Consider the following 8,851-nt stretch of genomic DNA (forward strand, 5'->3'; position numbering starts at 1 on the left):
TCGTAATTAAAGCTGTATGACCACAATTTGTTGACCGATTCGCCATATCACGCGGGAATTACAGCTAGCCATGGATGGGGGGCCCAAAGCTCCCCACTAACCCCCTTATTAGTCCGATATATTTCGGTTAGAGATACATAAACGGCAGTAAAACATGTATTATATATGGAAGGGATGTTTATACTAGGGTTGAGATTCGGCTGGTCTAAACTTGAGAAATTGATTGTATCGGTCCGGTTTTGATACTAGAGTTTTTTACCTCAAACCGGACTGAATCGAATAAAAATTAAAAATATATATTTTATTATTTATATAAATAATTATATATAATTAATTATTAATATATCACAATATTATATAAGTATTATATTTTTTAATGCATAACTATAATATATAGTACTAGTATATTAATATATTATAAGACATATTATAAATTATAATGTATTTATAAATTTATAATAGTATTAGTATAGTTAACTTAATATGTTAGTATTATCTCCACTGAGGTTGCATTAGTGAGAGAAACTCTCTCTTCTTTCTAGGTAAAAGCTAAAGGAAACTGTTTGAGGGAGGTGGGAGCCCCGACTCCTCCCTCCCCCCCCCGCCCTTTCTTTTTTTCCTTCCAATTAGCACTAGGATGGTTTTATCAGTGTTGTTTTGTTTGTTCAAATTGATAATAAAAGTTGTGACCATGATTCTAATGAGATGAATGGCCTTTACCAGGCTTAGCTCCCGAATCCTTAATCTCTATTATTCATGCAGTTGGAAGGGAGGATTTACACGTCGGGGTGGAGGGTCTCGGTTGCTTATGGCAGTGGTTTTGGGTGGTTTAAAAACCCATGACCTAGTCCAGTCCTTGACCGATTGGTATTGGGCGATTTACACGACGGGGAAGAGCTAGCTTTCAGACGTATAAAATGAAGAATGCAAGCTTGAGAGTTGCATGTGGGGATGAGCATGGTTTGGTTTTAGCTGCTAAAAGGATGGTCTGCTGAGGGGACGGCTTGGATGATCTACAATGGGAGCGAGGGTAGTGTGGCTTGCTCTCGGAAGTGATGATTTGCGTGTGGGTTTGGGATGCAGTCCAGCATGGTTAATGGACTCTGTTTCATCCATGGAAAATAGAGGAGGATTTCGGTTTGCATGCTAACGTACATAGGGGGATAAAAGCGTTTCTTCGGGGTGGAGCCTGGCCGTAGCTCTTGGAGTTTTTCTTCAAGGATGGTGGTCGGAGAAGGGGATCGGCGACAATTGTTTACAGTCTAGTTGTAGTCCATTTTTTTATACATATAGTCTGCTTTATTTATCTGTTTTGCCGTTTGGTTTTACAGTGTTGGGCGGTAGGTTTTCATTTCATTTGGTTTTCTAGTTTTTGTTTAGTCTGGTGGCGGTGTGGTCTTCCGTATCTGTTGTTTAGTTTTCTAGTTTTGGTTTAGTCTGGAAATAAGTGGCTTCCGGTGGCTATGTTATGGAGCTGAGGACGTCGGTGGTAGTAAAGTTTTTATAGCCATAAGTGATCCGGTGGCAGCATTCTGCTCTCTAAAGTTGGCGTCCGTTGCTCTCTGAAGTTCGCTCGCATTCTGCTTGATTATGCACGGCGCATGTATGCTAATATGAGACAGGTGCAGGACAATGCAAGAGGGAGAGTGGGCTGGGGTAGCATTCTGTTAGCTGCTCTGTCACGTACGGGTAGCAGAAAGTGGGGGACAAAGTGGAGAGTGTAGGGTTTTTTTGTTTTGTTTTATTTCCTTTTTTGTTAAGTGAATAATTTGAAATAGCAATTCCCTTTCCTCTTTTGGAGGAAAAGGGTGGTGAGTCCCTATCCTCCTTTGGAGGATGAGGGTGGAAGATCCCCCTTCTCCTTTGGAGGGTGGGAGTGAAAGGTGTTTGTTTTTCTCATAGACAAGTCGAGATTGACACTTCTGTTTTTACAAAGTCTTCCATCTCAGAATGGCTGTGTCGTTAGAGAGTTTCAGAAGTTTTTTAAACAGTATCCGGCATAATGAAAGTTGTGTGCGGGGGGGGCTTATAACCGATGAGTAGTTGGCTAGTTAATCAGGGTTTGTACTCGAATTTTTTGATCACAGCTATAACTTCCTTCATTCATGAATTAAATTGAAATCTATTTCAAAAAAATAAAATATTTTAGTATTAAATCATTATAACTACATAGAGTATTATTTAATATAGTATTACTAATTTATCACTAACATATAGTATATTAGTAATACTACCAGTATAATTTTCAATCCATCATCCCATCGAACCGGACCGAACCGGACATTTGTCACCCCTATTTACACCCGATAGTAAGCTAGATCTAGTAGGAGGCCTATGGGCAGCACGGCAAGCAAGTGGAGGAGGAATGATGGAACGTGAGCCCCTTTGACATGACCCATCACACGTACATAGTAGCATGGTCATGCGACACTTAAGGACAAATACAAAGTGCAGTAGAAATCACAATAAAACCTTCTATCCTTGACAGAATACATAGAAGGTGGCCACACTCACCAACTTGTTACAAGGATGCAAGTCGGGGAGGCTACACCACATTAAAGGCAACAAAGTGGTGTCTTGTACGAAAAACAAGCACCTTTGACACGGGATACGGAGGACCACTTCGGCAGGTAGTATAAAAGCCTAGCACTAGATTAGATTTACTCTCTTACATTCTCTCATATAATAAAATTATCTCTAAAGAGCTAGCATAAAACTAACTTAGGCGTTAGGAGTGTTTCATCAGCCCCGAACCCCCACTTTTATCATGTTGCATGTCATTAAGCCCGATGATCGGTGTGCGAAACACATTGTTAAACAATGTTACAATATATATCACAAGTTTAAGATACTACTAAAATTTTCACGAAAAGTGTTACAGATATAAAGAGATCACATAAAAGTAAACTCACAAATTGATATGAAATAATATGATACGTTAGATCTATTTTATAATAAAAGTAATTTTACAATCTATCATATTACATCTTGTCACGTGATTTCTATAAATAATTTACTTTTGTGTTATCTTTTTATGGTTAATATATAGCACTTCTCAATGTTAAAAGCTCAAGTACTTCGATGATGATAGAATGAGATTGATGATTTGGTGTTGATAATGTACTTTGGTCACGTTGGATTTGAAAACATTCTAAATGATTAATTAATATGATATTAAGAGTTATGAGTTTACTAAACCATCAAAAGACAACAAAATTTTATAAGGTAATGCTACGTGATGTGAACTCACGGAATTGGAATCCTTTGAACCCACAATTAATTTGAAAACTCATAAAAAAAAAAAAAAAACCAAAATCATGTCAATGGGTGAAGAATCTAGACTCGATGAGAACTTGTTTCAAGAACCTAGATTATATGAAAATCTAGACCCGTTGAAAAACCTGTCCCAAGAACCCAGATTAGAGGAACGCCACAAAAGTTGTAATTTACCTTTGATAAGTTTAAATGTTCAATAAAAAACAAGAGGAGATCAACTCAACTCACAATGAATAAAATTTATCAATTTCATAAACCTTTCATATATCTTTAAAATGAGGCAACAAGATGTATTTAAACTAAACCCTCATAAAACCCTAAGCTAAAATAAAACTAGCCATTTACAAAAATATCCCTGAGTGAACAGTGTGGCGCTACAGTTCCGTGAACAGTGCTTCGCTACATTAACTTATTGAAACCCTAATTCAACAAAAATAATAATTTTCTCAACATGCCCTTAAGTGCTTCTCATAATAAACTCAATTATTTTAAACTAATAAAATAAGCTATTTTAATGAAATAAATAAGTCCAAGGCCTTCAATAACAATAAACCCAAGTCGTGTTTTCTATAGCGTGTCATATGGATGAAAATTGGATTTTCTTTTTTCAAACCCATCTTGAATATTTGGCTCTTGCTAGACTCGAATCAAGTGGATTGCACCATTCCTTGCATTACTTCATTATTCTTCTTAGCTCTCAATTTTGTGATTACCTCATCTGAAACTTGTAAAAGATTTCTAAAGCTCGGTTCACCCTGGGGCCCATCAATGTTTCTGCTATTTTTAAAGTTACTAAACTTTTTTCCTTTCAAATGTGTCAAAGACTCACGTTTTTCAAAAAAATATCGAATATGGATTGTCACAACTGGCACAAAATTAATGTAATATTCTATCTCTCTAATAGGTGGCAATCCACTAAACATACTGTTAGGAATCGTGACCTCATATCCCTGCAATAAAAAAACAACAATACTAGGCAAAGAGTCGTTAAATTCATTAGTATAAAAGATTGCCTTAGCATAAAAATTCACTTTTGTTTTTCCTTTTCCCTTTACAATCTCTCTTTCTTTTTCCTTTCATGGCTCCACTCTTTTTTCTTGACTTTCAGTCACTTCTCTATTTTCTTTTTTACTCTCTTTCTCTTGATGTTTCGGCCTCATTATTTTTTCCCCTCACTCTCTTTCTCCTCTTCATTCTCTCTTTTTCTTTCACCCTCCTTTTTTTTGAACTCTCGGCCTCACAATTATTTTTCAACTCATTCTCTCATTTTCTTGAGGTTTCACAATTTCTTTTTTCCTCAATTTCACTCCCACTTTTTTTTTTTTTCGCTCAACCTCATTTTTACTCTCTCTTTTCTGATCCGTCTCATTTTCACTCTTTCTTTTTTGATCAACCTTACTTTCACTCTTTCATTTTTTATCAACCTCAATTTTACTCTTTTTTTTTTTATCAACCTTACTTTTCAGATTCAGTTGGTCCTCAAACAAGTCCGCGTGGTTAAAGGAGTAAGTTTGATTGTTTTATCATCCTTTACAAAGCTATATATGTTCTTTACCCCATCATGAATCACCCTCCTATCATATTGCCACGGCCTCCCCAACAAAATATGGACATCATGCATAGACAATACATCACATAGCACCTCATCCTGATACTTTACCATTAAAAAAGATACTAGCACTTGTTTATTTACCCTAAACTCTCCACAATTATTCAACCATTACAACTTGTACGGTCTAGGGTGTTTCAAGGTAGATAAATTCAATTCTCAACTAGAGTAGTGCTAGCCACATTAGTACAACTCCCTTCATCAATGATCATACTATATACATTGTTGTTGATATGACATCTAGTATGAAAAATATTCTCTCTCTGCAACTCTATATTATCCATCTTAAATTGTGTATTGAGAGCACGCCTAACAACAAGAGACTCACCATACTCTTTATTCTCATAATACATATTCTCAATATTAGGCTCACGTTTTCTCCTATCTCTCTCACCTTGTAGATTTCTAATTACTGTACCTCGTTGATCCATCAAATCTTTCACTTCCCTCAAAGCCAAATTCAACCGTTCAAACTTTTGTTATATGGACTGCAACGCAAAGGATGAGTTATCTACCATCCCCTTTGACAATGAGTCATTTTTATGAGATATCGTATGCTCTGCACAAAAAGAATGTTAGTGGAAACAAGACCTCGCACGCTCTCTTACGTGTTTACACTAGAATAGTGGTACTCCACTCGCTTTTCAGTCTTAATTGGCTTTTTTCCGATAATGATCTCACATTCTCTTGCTTTTTTTACGTCAAAAGTTTTCCCACTCAAGTTCTTGAAGAACAAATCGAACTCAATCAAGACAACACAACCTTATTTTATCCCAACTAGTAATTAGATTCAAGAGACAAGAACAAAAGAAACACAGAAGGAATAAAATGACAAAAGAATTAAGGAATTGATACGAGGGAAAGAGTAATCAAAAGACAAGATATCAACTATAATGATATGTATTCAGCCCCTTTGATGATAAGGCTCAATCTAATTTTTTTTTCTCTATACTCTTTTTTTCGATTTTTTTTTGAAATTTTCTTTTCCTTTCTTTTCTTTTCTCACCAATTCAATCACAAACCACAATATTCATTTGTGACAATCAAACAATTGAATTCAAACACATAAAAATTAACAAGAAAATATAAGGGAATCAATGAAATCCTAAAAATTTCAAACCCTAAATAGTGTAAATTTTGGCAGTCCTCAAACAAGGAATTTAGCTACCATATGATGATGAACATGAAATCAAAATGATAGAGTAACTTGGTAGTCTTAGAAAAAATAAATTTCTACACTTTTTTTTTGCAACCCTAGAATAATGAAACCTTAGAATTAAAGATGCAATAATTAAAAGATAGAATCAGACCTAAATGGAAACTTTGCTCTGAATATTAAATGATGAGAAAGCCAATCAACTCGCTTTGAGACCCAACAACAATATTGAAAAACAAACCCAAGAAAGCCAAACCCAACAAAATTTTATGAGTTTACACAATCTTAAAATATGTAAGTACGATGAAATCGTTTTGAAAAAAAGGGATTCACTATTAAAAACTTAATTTTTTTTCATATGAGTCTCGTATTTATTTATTAAATAATGCACGACACTTATACACTCATAATTGTCAATATTATTTCTTAATTTTATAAGAAAAATATTCTAACCACAAAGAAATTATACAAAAATAATCATATAAAATGATATATCTTGATATGATTTATCAAATTATAAAATTATTTTTATTATAAAATCAATATAATAAATTACCTTAAATCACCTCAATTTATAAAATTATTTTTATATAATCTTTTTATTTCAATAGCCATAATACGATCAGATATAGTAACAGCACGTGGCTGACTTTTGAAGCAGAAGTCACAAATAGGCCGTCTTTCATTTTTTGGATGGTACTGTACGTGTCCAATATATTCACTACCAATTAATGGGTCAAATTAAAAGCATATGTAGCCGAATGACTTCAAAGGCGCTGAATTGTGGGAAGATTGTGCTTTGTAGCTCGATCGGACGTTGAAGTAATTAATGCAATATTTAAGCAACAACGTATCATTACAAGAAATTTAATTTTTAGGGATGAAATTTCTTAGAGACGAAATTAATTTCGTCCTTAAAAGTATTTTTCTAAAATGAAATTTTAATTTCGTCTTAAAATATGGAAAACCTTATAAATCCGTTTGAACTAAAACATAGTAGTTCGAACTTGAGATTCTGAGACGAATTAGGTCGTCTCCAAAAATCTATACCGTTCGAACTAATTAAATTTAATTCGAACAGAAAATTAATTAATTCGAATGCAATATTATTTGTTCGAATGAGTATTAACGTGTTCGAACGGTATTATTTAATTAAAAAGATATATTGTTAAAATTGTAAGTCAAAGTCAAAGTCACTGTAACCCCTGAATGGAGTAAGAGGTTAGATATCAAAAGCGCAAATGGTAGACTACCTCCACCCGAATAGCGTGACTCTGTGCAAATGCGGAGGAAGAAATATAATACCAGATCAATCGGCTCCCCCTGTGCTAACCGTAACAAAAATCTGGCCCGCTCGATTCCGAAATCAGTCTTGTGTTTTTTTGGATCAATGTTATACCCAACAATCAAATTAAGCATTTTGAAAAATGATATATAGTCGGCTTGTCGGATCACTTTACTGCCATCATATGGAGGAGCCTCAGGGTCTCGCACTAAGTCACGAACTTGATCGTCTGTGAGACCATCATCAGGTACCTCATCACCGCTGTCGCTATCATCCAAGCTAGCATCCAGCTCTGCGGTCTGTACATCCGGGACTGGCGATGAGGATGCGACTGTTGTGTCCTCTCCAGATGGTGTAGTCGCTGCTCTCGCTGCTGCTGCTGCAGGATAGGCACCGGGCTCTCGCCGCAAATCTAGAAACTCAGCAATAATGCGGGGAGAGAATATAATACTCACTCCCCGGACTACTAAGTTATAGCATAGAGCATCACCAGACTGCTCACCCATGGCACAATAAAACTCACTGATCATCTCAAGATATGTTGTGCCCATCTGTCGACAGATCGGGGTCCATCCACAATCGGTAATGATGTCATGTATGCTCCGCCCCTCCCAAATGAGGTCACGGAAGTCACCTAGAATGATCTCCCGCTCAACTAATATAGGCCTGACGGCCGGCTGAGAAGGAGCTGCGGAGGTACTTTCGACTGTCTGGGGTCTGTAACGTTTTCTTCTTCAGCTGCTTGCCATTAGTATACTGTTGATGTATGAAATATATATGTGATCTAATTAAAGTGAATTAGAGGAATGATGATGTTTTGCTATCATATTTGATAACTGCTTATTCGAATGGCCTTTAATTCCATTCAAATGAAATTATATTCATTCGAATGAACATAAAATTAATTCAAATGACCTCAGATAACTCCATTCGAATTAGCCTAAAATCCATTCGAATAAAATTATATTCCATTCGAATGAACCTAAATTTAATTCAAATGGACTTAACTTTAATTCGAATGGAATTTATATTCATTCGAACGGACCTGAGCCAAACAGACATGGCTGAGTCGACTCAGAACCGAACCGACACATTTATTTTTCACAAGGAATCCAATATTTTAATCGGTAGAAATGATTTAGGAGTAAATCCCTATCATTTCTACCGATTATAGTTGTGCCATTTGGCCCCAAAACAACAAAATGGGGCCGGATTGATTCAAAATCCAACCCCCCCAAAACTAACCAAAAAACTAATAAAAATAAAGCTCATTTAACCCATACCTCTTGTTCTAGGAGATTTGAGGAGTTGGTCGGAGTTGGTGGCGACGTTGTGGCTGCTAACGGCGGAGAAATCGAAGAGTAAGTTCGAATGAGAGGAGGCACGAAATGAATGGAGAAGAAACTGGTTCGCATAATTTCGTTCAAACGGAAGTATAATCAGTTTGAACTAAAAGGGTATAAATTCGAATTAAAAGGGTATAAGTTCGAATGAATTATATAATACTTCATAAAAATATATATAT

Source organism: Carya illinoinensis, chromosome 4, assembly GCF_018687715.1.
Source record: "Carya illinoinensis cultivar Pawnee chromosome 4, C.illinoinensisPawnee_v1, whole genome shotgun sequence".
Classification (NCBI taxonomy): Eukaryota; Viridiplantae; Streptophyta; class Magnoliopsida; order Fagales; family Juglandaceae; genus Carya; species Carya illinoinensis.